This window comes from Ursus maritimus, unplaced genomic scaffold (genome assembly GCF_017311325.1).
Source record: "Ursus maritimus isolate PB19 unplaced genomic scaffold, ASM1731132v1 scaffold_3, whole genome shotgun sequence".
In the NCBI taxonomy this organism is placed as follows: Eukaryota; Metazoa; Chordata; class Mammalia; order Carnivora; family Ursidae; genus Ursus; species Ursus maritimus.
This window is the reverse complement of record NW_024425563.1, coordinates 83,481,097-83,493,126: the sequence shown is the minus strand read 5'-3', so window position 1 is coordinate 83,493,126 and position 12,030 is coordinate 83,481,097. Positions and strand designations below refer to the sequence as shown.

The 12,030-nt window shown below is 41.6% G+C and overlaps 1 protein-coding gene across 1 annotated transcript in view; it reads right to left on the bottom strand.

Moving 5' to 3' along the window:
- Positions 1-12,030, bottom strand: part of ARMC10 (armadillo repeat containing 10) — a 42,310-nt gene that overhangs the window by 13,179 nt on the left and 17,101 nt on the right. The gene's annotated exons all lie outside the window — the stretch shown is intronic.

Here is a 12,030-nt window from a genome sequence, read left to right as displayed (position 1 = left end):
CGGAGCGCCGCTGGGGGAGGCTGGCGGCGTTAGAAACACAAAGGACAGAGATGTGCAGGCCCTGGAAGTGAGGGCAGGGACGCCGGTGGGGGGCGCACATCCCGGGACGCTGCAGGGTTGAGCAGCACCAACAGTAGCAGAGTTAAAGTGGCCAGAACATCAGTGGAGAACGGGCCGCAATCCTTCTGTTCTGTGACAGAGGCTGAAATTCGGCTGCTGCTGCTCTGACTCTCAGAAGAGGCACAGCAAACCGCCAGGGAAAGCCGCCAGAGAACAAAAGCCTGGAAATACCGGCTCAGAGAGTGCCCATCCCCATCCCCCCTCGCAGGGGACACGGAGACTCTACCCAAACAGGTTGCCTGAGTATCGGTGCGGCAGGCCCCTCCCCCAGAAGGCAGGCTGAAAAATCAAGAAGCCCACATCTCTAAGATCCCTATAAAACAAGTGCACACTGCCTGGGTCCCGGTCAATAATTTGGGCTCTGGACAACCCCGCAACCTCTGCTCATCAGAATGATGAGAAGGAGAAATCCCCCCCCAGCAAAGAAAAGACAATGAGTCTGTGGCCTCTGCCACAGGACTAATGGATATGGATATAACCAAATTATCAGAAATGGAGTTCAGAGTAACAATGGTCAAGATGATGTGTAGACTTGAAAAAAGTATTAACGAAAATGTTAATGAGAATATAGAATCTCTAAGGGCGGAAATGAGAGTGAATTTGGCAGAAATTAAAAATTCTATGAGCCAAATGCAGTCAAAACTAGAGGCTCTGACGGCCAGGGTGAATGAGGCAGAAGAACAAATTGGCGAATTGGAGGATGGGTTAGAAGAAAAAACTAAAATAGAATCTGGACTCAAAAAAATCCATGCACAGGAATGTAGGTTATGGGAGATTACTGACTCAATGAAACGTTCCAATATCAGAATCATCGGCATCCCCAAGGGGGTGGAGAAAAACAGAGGTCTAGAAGAGATATTTGAACAAATTGTAGCTGAAAACTTCCCTAATCTAGCAAGGGAAACAAACATTTGTGTCCAAGAGGCAGAGAGGACCCCTCCCAAGCTCAACCACGACAAACCTATGCCACGCTCACGTCATAGTGCATCTGCAAATATTAGATCCAAGGATACAGTATTGAAAGCGGCCAGGGCAAAGAAATTTCTCACGTACCAAGGCAAAGGTATCAGAATTACGTCAGACCTGTCTACACAGACCTGGAATGAGAGAAAGGGTTGGGGGCGGCATTTTAAAAACTCTTTCAGAGAAAAACATGCAGCCAAGGATCCTTTATCCAGCAAGGCTGTCATTCAGAATGGATGGAGAAATAAAGACCTTCCAGAATCGCCAGTCATTGACCAATTTCGTAACCACGAAACCAGCCCTACAGGAGATATTAAGGGGGGTTCTATAAAGGTAAAAAGGCCCCGAGAGGGATACAGAACAGAAAGTCACTATCTATAGAAACAAAGACTTTAATGGCAACATGGCATCATTAAAATCATATCTCTCAATGCTCAGTCTCAATGTAAATGGCCTAAACGCTCCCATAAAACGCCACAGGGTTGCAGATTGGATAAAAAGACATGACCCATCCATTTGCTGTCTACAAGAGACTCATTTTGAACCTAAAGATACATCCAGACTGAAAGTAAAGGGATGGAATACCATCTTTCACACCAATAGACCTCAAAAGAAAGCTGGGGTAGCAATCGTCATATCAGACAGATTGGATTTTAAAGACTACAGTTAGAGACACAGAAGGGCACTGTATTATTCTTAAAGGATGTATCCAACAAGTGGAGATGACAATTATAAATATCTATGCCCCCAACAGGGGAGCAGCAAGATACACAAGCCAACTCTTAACCAGAATAAAAGGAAAAATGAAAGACATTGAGGAAGACACAAAAACATGGAAAAATATTCCATGCTCATGGATCGGAAGAATTAATATAGTTAAAATGTCAATGCTACCCAGAGCAATCTACACTTTCAATGCTATCCTGATCAAAATACCGAGGACATTTTTCAAGGAACTGGAACAAAATAGTTCTATGTATGGAACCAGAAAAGGCCCCAAATCGCCAAGGAACTGTTGAAAAGGAAAAACAAAGCTGGGGGCATCACAATGCCGGATTTCGAGCTGTACTACAAAGCTGTGATCACAAAGACAGCATGGTACTGGCACAAAAACAGATACATAGACCAGTGGAACAGAATAGAGAACCCAGAAATGGACCCTCGGCTCTCTGGGCAACTGATCTTTGATAAAGCAGAAAAAAACATCCGGTGGAAAAAAGACAGTCTCTTCAATAAATGGTGCTGGGATAACTGGACAGCTACATGCAAAAGAATGAAACCTGACCACTCTCTCACACTATACACAAAGATAAACTCCAAATGGATGAAAGACCTCGATGTGAGACAGGAATCCATCAAAATCCTAGAGGAGAACATAGGCAGCAACCTCTATGACATCGGCCAAAGCAACCTTTTTCATGACACATCCCCAAAGGCAAGAGAAACAAAAGATAAAATAAACTTGTGGTACTTCATCAAGATAAAAAGCTTCTGCACAGCCAAGGAAACTGTCAAAAAACCTAAGAGGCAGCCCACGGAATGGGAGAATATATCTGCAAATGATGCTATAGATAAAAGACTGGTATCCAAGATCTACAAAGAACTTCTCAAACTCAATACGCGAGAAACAAATAAATCAAAAAATGGGCAGAAGATATGAACACTTTTCCAATGAAGACATACAAATGGCTAACAGACACATGAAAAAATGTTCAAAATCATTAGCCATCAGGGAAATTCAAATCAAAACCACACTAAGATACCACCTTACGCCAGTTAGAATGGCAAAAATTGACAAGGCAAGAAACAGCAATTGCTGGAGAGGATGTGGAGAAAGGGGATCCCTCCTACATTGTTGGTGGGAATGCAAGTTGGTACAGCCACTCTGGAAAAGTGTGGAGGTCCCTTAAAAGTTAAAATTGAGCTACCCTATGACCCGCCATTGCACTACTGGGTATTTACCCCAAAGACACAGACGAGTGAAGAGAAGGGCCATATGCACCCGGTGTTCATAGCAGCATTGTCCATATACTAAATCGTGGAAGGAGCCGAGATGCCTTCAACAGATGACTGGATTAAGAAGTTGTGGTCCTATATACAATGGAGTATTACTGAGCTATCAGAAAGAACGACTCGACATTTGCTGCAACATGGACGGCACTGGAGGAGATAATGCTATGAAATAAGTCAAGCAGAGAAAGACAATTATCATATGGTTTCTCTCATCTATGGAAACATAAGAACTAGGATGATCGGTAGGGGAAGAAAGGGATAAAGGAAGGGGGGTAATCAGAAGGGGGTATGAAGCAGGAGAGACATGGACTCTGAGAAACAAACTGAGGGCTTCAGAGGGGAGGGGGTGGGGAATGGGATAGACCGGTGATGGGTAGTAAGGAGGGCAGTATTGCATGGTGCACTGGGTGTTATACGCAACTAATGAATCATCGAACTTTACATCAAAAACCAGGGATGTACTGTATGGTGACTAACATAATATAATAAAAAAAATTTTAAAAGATTTACTTACTTGAAAGCGAGTGAGTGAGCACAGTGGAGGGGCAGAGGGAGAGGGAGAAGCAGACTCCTTAGCTGAGTCGGAGCCTGATGTGGGGCTTCATCGCAGGACCCTGAGATCATGACCTGAGCTGAAGTCAGATGCTTAACCAACTGAGCCACCCAGGTGCCCCTAAAAGTTTTTTAAACAATCCTGAATGCACACTCTGATGCCAGGCACAGTTTTAAGCACTCCATATGCTTTAACTCACTTAATCTTTAACCTTTGGAAGAAGATACTATTATAATGATCAATTTATAGATGGGAAACTGTGGCTTATAGGACATTAAGAAATATCCAACGGGCACGTGGGTGGCTCATAGTTGGTTGGGCATTTGATTCTTGATCTCAGCTCGCTGCATCTCAGGGTGGTGAGTTCAAGTCCTGAGTTGGGCTTTACGCTCAGCATGGAGCCTACTTTAAAAAAAAAAAAAGAAGAAAAATGAGCCAATATTGGTCACTTAAGATATTACTCTATTAATACATACACATAGACATTTTTTTTTTTTAAATCAGGTGCAGTGTCCAATGGAACACTTGCCCAGAGGCATAGATTACTTAAGGAAAAGGATTTACATTACGCAGACCTTTCTTGATCACAATTTTAAGAGCACGTCAGGCAGGTGTAAAACTACGGAGTGAGCCAACCACGCTGCTAGAGTGGTGATGTGTTTGGTTTACCTGAACATGGCGCGATGACTGGGGTACAGTCCTGCTGGAAGGACAAAAGAAAAGCTTTCATTTTGAGTAAAGCCAGAGCAGTCGAATGCTGATCTGTCAGTGACTTAGGATTTATAGCTCTACCTTAAAAAAACCCCTTATTTACAGAAACTGCCACAGGAAAACCAGAAACCATTTTATAACACCATCATAAAACTATGATTATAGAGTTGACAGTGCACGTGTCCACAGAACACGGCTGGGGGAGGTGGCTATATGAGGTCACATCTGTGCCTCTTATTTATTTAAAAAAAGATTATTTGAAAGAGAGACAAAATGCACGCACGGTCACAAGTGGGTAGAGGGGCAGAGGAGACGCCCGACCGCACTGAGCAGGGAGCCTGGGATCATGATCTGAGCCAAAGGCAGACGCTTAACTGACTGAGCCACCCAGGCGCCCTGCGTGCTTTTCTTTTAAAATACATACCAAATCATTAAAGGCGGTTATCTTTGGGCACTGGATTACGCATGACTTATTTCTACCCTGTGCGTATAAGCACTTTGATTTTTTTTTTTTTACAATAAATATGTATTACTCCTGTAATGAAAATAATTAATATTGTTTAAAGATGAATCACAGGCACCTGGGTGGCACAGCGTAGGCGTCTGCCTCGGCTCAGGGCGTGATCCCGGCGTGGATTGAGCCCACATCAGGCTCCTCCGCTATGAGCCGCTTCTTCCACCCCACTCCCTGCTTGTGTTCCCTCTCTCACTGGCTGTCTCTATCTCTGCAATAAATAAATAAAAATCTTAAAAAAAAAAAAAGATGAGTCACAGAAAATATGAGGGAAAGGGTCAAGTACAGATTGTGGGAAAAGTAAGTGATATGAAGTCCTGAGAAAGCAAATAAGAAACCTGTTAAGAAACTCTAAAAGCACAAGAGGCCAGCAGTTCCTCACTCCCAAGTTTTATAATTAGGGACATCTGGATTCTGCTTTTATTTCCTGAATCTATTACCTGCCTCATTTGCATTCTGTAAAAGCAGGATTTCACCCCCCAAATATTTTCAAAATATTTGAAAAGAGAAAAAATGACAAAAACAGATTTTTAGAAAGGAAAGCATGGGGGGCCACCCAAATTCTCTTTTTTACATACCAGGAAACTGAAGCCAGATTTTTAAAGATTTGCCTGAAGCCACACAGGTAGTTAGAAGCAAAAACCAGAGAAATGAAAACACAAAGTGCAGGCAAGTCATTCAACCCCTTTTGGGGTCTCGGCTTTCATCTATTTAAAAGGTTGATCTAAGATTATAATTGCCCAAAGGTGCACCTCTAAAGTTGTGTGATTTTTGTACACATATATGTGGCAGAAAACAAAAACCCGATTGAAAGTGGGCAGAACACTTGAGTAGGCATTTTTCTGAAGTCCACACCCAGATGAGCAATAGGCACATGGAAGACGCTCATCAGCCATCAGGGAAATGCCAGTCAAAGCCACAGTGAGCTACCACCTCACACGTCAGACGGGCAGGTGTCAAAACCACAAATAATAACGAGCTGGTGAGGATGCGGAGAAAAGGGAACCCTCGCGCACTGCTGGTGGGAATGCAAACCGGTGCAGCCACTAAAACAGTACGGAGGTTCCTCAAAAATTAAACTACCGTATGATCCAGCAATTTCACTCCTGGGTTTTTATCTGAAGAAAATGAAATATTAGTTTGAACAGAGACACATGCATCCCATTCTGGCACCATTATTTTTAACAGCCAACATGTGGAAGCAATCCAAGTGTCCACTGATAGGTGAACGGGTAAATGAGAAGTGTGTACATGCATATAATGGAGTATTATTCAGCCATAAAAAGACTGAAATTTTGCCATATGCAACAACATGGTTGGACCTTGAGGGTATTAAGCTAGTGAAATGAGTCAGAGAAAGACAAATACCATATGATTTCACTTATATGTGAACTAAAAACAAAATAAACAAAAACAGAAACTAGACTCACAGACACAAGACACCTCTGTTGGTTACCAGAGGTGGGAGGGGTTTGGGGGCAGGTGAAACAGGGAAAGGGGATTAAGAGGTACAACCTTCCAGTTATAAAATAAGTAAATCATGGGAATGTATAGTACAGCATAGGGAAGTAGTCAATAATATTGTAATAATTTTGTATGAAGACAGACGGTAACTAGACTTATGGGGATCATTTTGTAATGTATAAAAAAAAAGTTTTTATCAGAAATAGTAATATTCAGGGGCACCTGGGTGCTCAGTCAGTTAAGCATACACCTTTGGCTCCGGTCATGATCCCAGGGTCCTGGGATTGAGCCCCACATTGGGCTCCCTGCTCAGCAGTGGGGAGAGGGGTCTTCTCTCCCTCTCCCCCTGTGTGTGCTTGCTCTTTCTCTCTCAAATACATAAATTTTTTTAAAGATTTTATTTTTATTTATTTGAAGAGATAGAGACAGCCAGCGAGAGAGGAACACAAGCAGGGGGAGTGGGAGAGGAAGAAGCAGGCCCATAGCAGAGGAACCTGATGTGGGGCTCGATCCCAGAACGCCGGGATCACGCCCTGAGCCGGCGGGCAGACGCTTAACCCCGCCACCCAGGCGCCCCAAATAAATAAATCTTAAAAAAAAAGAAACAATAATATTCAAATGCCTTTTTATTATGAGGTCACGACAGTTTTTACTTTTAATCTATTAATGCTATAAGTTACATTAATATATTTCCCAATATGAATCTTCTTTGCATGTCCATTTGGCCTTGGTATATTACTACTTAATACCCTGATGGATTTAATTTGCTAATATTTTATTGAGAACCAGTATATTTCATTCATAATTGAGACAGATGTATAGTTTTTCATGCTATGCTTATCATGTTTTGTTATCAGGTTGTTAAACTTAATCAGTTTGGGACTATTTTCATCCTTTTCAATGCTCTCAGTCTTAGCTATATAGGAATTACAAATTTTTTTAAAAGATTTTATTTATTTATTTGACAAGATTGAGTACAGCCAGCGAGAGTGGGAACACAAGCAGGAGGAGTGGAGAGGAAGAAGCAGGCTCCCAGCAAAGGAGCCTGATGTGGGGCTCGATCCCATAACGCCAGGATCACGCCCCTGAGCCGAAGGCAGACGCTTAACTGCTGTGCCACCCAGACACCCCAGGAATCACAAATTTCTTAACGTGAAGACAAAAAAGATCACCCAGTTCTGGTTCAAGATGGTGACATGGGAAGATCCTGAGCTGATGTCCTCACACAGACACACTGAATTCATTCAGAGGATAATTCTCTCTGAAAGAAATCCAGAAATGAGAAAAACTAAGAAAAACCCACACTAAAACTGATAGAGGACGATGTGAAACACAATCTTGCCATAACCACCACCCCTGGTACAGCAACACACAACCAGAAGGGAACTCACAACTCCCAGTGTCTCCATGAGAAGGAAGGCTTGGACCCCACATCCTGTCTTCCAACTTTCAAGGCTTCTACCTGGAGATATGGGCTTCCAAACACTCGGCTCTGAAAGCCAGCGAGACTTGCAATCCATTACACCCACACAGACTAGCAAATGGAGAGAGAGTTTTTACAGGGCTCTACATACGGAGCATGGATTACCCCCCTGGGGCCGGCAGAGAGTAGACTGAAACCAGTCTTCCCATCAAAGAGGCTTATTTGCTTATCTTAATAACTGCAAGGGTTTGAGGGGCAGACTTCTATTTTAACAAACGTCAAGGGGCCGACAGCAATACCTTCCAGAGACGGGGAGGCCGATGGCCCCATCTTTCCACTCTCCCCATGCCTCGCTCCAGGTTGCTGGTATCTCCCAGAAAGGAGCCTGTGCTGACATGTTTGGCTCCCTGGGTTTTGTTGTTGCTAGCAAGAGACGCCCCCTGCCCACCGGATCTAGTGGCCAGCAGGCCCACGGATTCAGTGGGATGGTAGCAAACGAAGAAAGGGTTCAAACTATTACTCCAGGGCTCAGTACAGAAGGATCAGACAGACACCCACCTCTGTCTCCACTGACAGGTATATTTCCACACTTTAAAAGCTGCTACCTGAAGGTCTGGCTTCTAATCAGCCTGTATCTAAGCACTGAATGAGATCCTGCCCTTCGGGAACACTGACAGGTCTTCCATACTCTCAACTACCGTCAGCTATTAAAAACAGGCTGCTTGGACAATCAGCAAAGTTTGGGAGACAACCAAGAGCCAGGCACAATTGAATAGTAAAGTCTCATCTCCTGCATGAGACCACTCCTTGAAGACTGGGACAGAAAAATAAAAGTGCCAAGGAAGTCACAGAGTTGAAGGAGATAACTGAACTGAAAACAACAACAACAACGAAAACACACTACTGGAGGATTCAAAAAACGGCCTAGATGAAGCAGAAGAAGGGATCAGTAAACTAGAAGATAGAGCAGGAGAACTCATCCAATCAGAGCAGGGGAAAAAAGTGAAGATAGCTTAGCTCTTTCTAGAGAATAAATAAAAATCTTTTTAAAAAAAGATTTTTATTTATTTATCTGACGAAGAGAGAGAGAGAGAACATGCGCACACAAGAAGAGGGAGCAGGAGAGGAAGAAGTAGGCTCTCCGCTGAGCAGGGAGCCTGATGCTGGACTTGATCCCAAGACCCTGGGATCATGACCTGAGCCAAAGGGAGATGCTTTAATGACTGAGCCATCCAGAGCGATCCTAAACAAATAAAATCCTTAAAAAAAAAAAAAAAAAAAAGTCAAAAGTTAAATGCAAGGAGAAAATCTTATAAGCAGCAACAGAAAAATTACTTATTACGATAAGACTTGAGCAGATTTTTAGCCAAAACTTTAGGCCAGAAGGGAGTGTCACAGATATTCAAAGTGCTGAAAGAAAAAAGGACTGTTAACCAAGAATAATCTAACTGGCAAAGTTGTCCTTCATAAATAAAGGGGAGAGAAAGAATTTTCCAGAAAGCAAGAGCTGAAGGAATTCAACACCAATAGCCTCGCCTTTACAAGAAATATTAAAAGGAAATTCTGACGCTGTAACAAAAGGTGCTAATTAGTAAAGAGGAAAATATATGCAAGTATAAATCTTGTGGTAAAGATAAATAGTTATATTCAGAATAATGTAATGGTGGTGGCAACATTTTTCTTATAAATTCAGTATAAAAGCTAAAAGTCATGGGGCGCCTGGTGCACAGCGGTTAAGCATCTGCCTCGGCTCAGGGCGTGATCCCGGCAGTCTGGGATCGAGCCCCACATCAGGCTCCTCCACTGGGAGCCTGCTTCTTCCTCCTCTCCCACTCCCCCTGCTTATGTTCCTCTCTCGCTGCCTGTCTCTCTCTCTCTGTCAAATAAATAAATAAAAATCTTAAAAAAAAAAAAAAGCTAAAAGTCAGAGTAAAAATAACTATCAGTAATTTAAGGGATACAGAAGACAAAAAGATGTAAGCTGGGGATATCAGAAACATAAAATGTGTGTGTGGGGGAGTAAGAATGCAGAGCTTTAGAAAGCACTCAAGCTTAGTTATTATCAACTTAAAACAGACTGTTATGTTTTTATGAGCCTCATGGTAACCACAAAGCAAAAACGTGTATGGTAGATAAAGAAACATTAAAGGTATAGGAATCTAAACCTACCACAAGAAAAGAAAGGAACAAAGGAATTGCAAAACAGCTATAACCATTAACAAAGTGGCAAAAGTCCATACCTACTGAAAATTATTTTAAATATAAATGGACTAAAGTCTCCAATCAAAAGCCTAGAGTGGCCAAATGGATAAAAACAAACAAACAAAAAACAAAGACAAAAACAAAAAACAAAAACAAAATAAAAAACAAAAACAAGACCCAATTCACATCCTCTGATTGTGGTCACCCATTATGACATATGGGAGTTTTCCACAAAACCAAGCAATTCTTGGACACCAGCTAGTCTACAATTCAACTCAACTCTGACACTATTTACCTGCACTCTAGGTTATGGGCTCAGTCCTCAAAGACTGCCCCCATTCCCGCCACTTCAAATGCCAGGGCAAGTCCAAGTTGTCACTGGTGCTTCTGATCAACTGGGTATAGACTGAGATTTCAACCACCATCCAATTTTGCAGAGCAGTCTCTAGAACTCAGAGATATATTACTTATTAAGTTTATTGCCCCCTTAATCACACTTTCACTCTCCTCTGGTAACAAGACCCCATCCTTACGGGCTTTCCAAAAGTTACCCCACTATAACAAAAGATAACGTTAGTAGCTCACAGCACTTAGAAAATTCTAAGGTTTTAGGAGCTTTGTGCCAGAAATGGGGATGAAGAATAAAATATATTTCTTATTCAAAATCACAGTATCACACCAACTATATGCTGCCAAGAAACCCACTCAGCTTTATGGACACACACAGACTGAACTTGAAGGTGGGGGAAAAAGATATTCCATGCAAACGAAAACAATCAAAAAGCTGGGGTAACTATACTTATATCAGAAAAACAGATTTTAAAAGACTGTAATAAGAGACAAAGAAGATAATTATATAACGACAAAAGAATCAATCCAATAAGAGCATATAACATTTGTAGATATGTACGGACCAACACAGGAGCACCTTTATAAAGCAAATATAATCAGACCTAAAGGGAGAAATAGACTGCAATAGAACAGAGAACTTCAATACTCCACTTTCAACAATGGATAGGTCACCCCAACAGAAAATTGATAAGAAACAACATGTTAGACCAGAGCGAACTTAACAGACATTTATGGAACATTCTATTCAAAAGCAAAATCGGATGTTCTTCTTAAACACACATGGAACTATTCTCCAGGATAAGGCATATGGTAGGCCACAAAAATAAAGTCTAATTTAAGAAGACTGAAATAACATGACGTATTTTTTCAACTATAAGGCAGTGAACTAGAAATAAACTACAACAGGGGCGCCTCGGTCGTGTTTTACAGGAATGGGATGAAGCAAAAACCAGTTCCAAGAGTGGAAGTACACATAGCTAAATGCTTATATTAAGAAATGCTTTATAAGTTAAATTTGGAAAGATTTCAAATAAACAACCTAACTTTTTACACCTCATGACTAGCACCCAGAAAAAGAACAAAGCCCAAAGTGCTGGAAGGAAAATTGTAACAAAGAGCAGAGCAGAAATTAATGAAGAGTAGGAAGACAAACAGAAAGATCAATAGAAACTGAAAACTGGTTACTGAAAAGATGAACAAAACAGGCAAAACGGCATTAGCTACTCTTTACCAAGAAAAGAGTGTGACTAATGAAATAAGAAATGAAAAAGGAGACATTACAACGATACTCACAAAAATACAAAGGATCATAAGAGAGTATTAGAACAATTATATGCCAACAAATTGAACAATCTTAGAAGAAATGGAAAAATTCCTAGAAATATACAACCTACAAAGACCGAACTGAAGAAATGAAAAATCTTATCAGACCAAGACTAGTAAGGAGATTGAATCGTAATCAACACTCCCAACAAACGGAAGTCCAAGACCACAGGGGCTTCACTAATGAATTCTACCCCAAAATTCTTCAAAGAATACTAATCCTCAACCCTCTTCCTAAAAACAGAAGAGGAGGAACCCTTTCTAAAAACCTATTTTGCAGTCAAAACTAGAGGCTCTGACGGCCAGGGTGAATGAGGCAGAAGAACAAATTGGCGAATTGGAGGATGGGTTAGAAGAAAAAACTAAAATAGAATCTGGACTCAAAAAAATCCA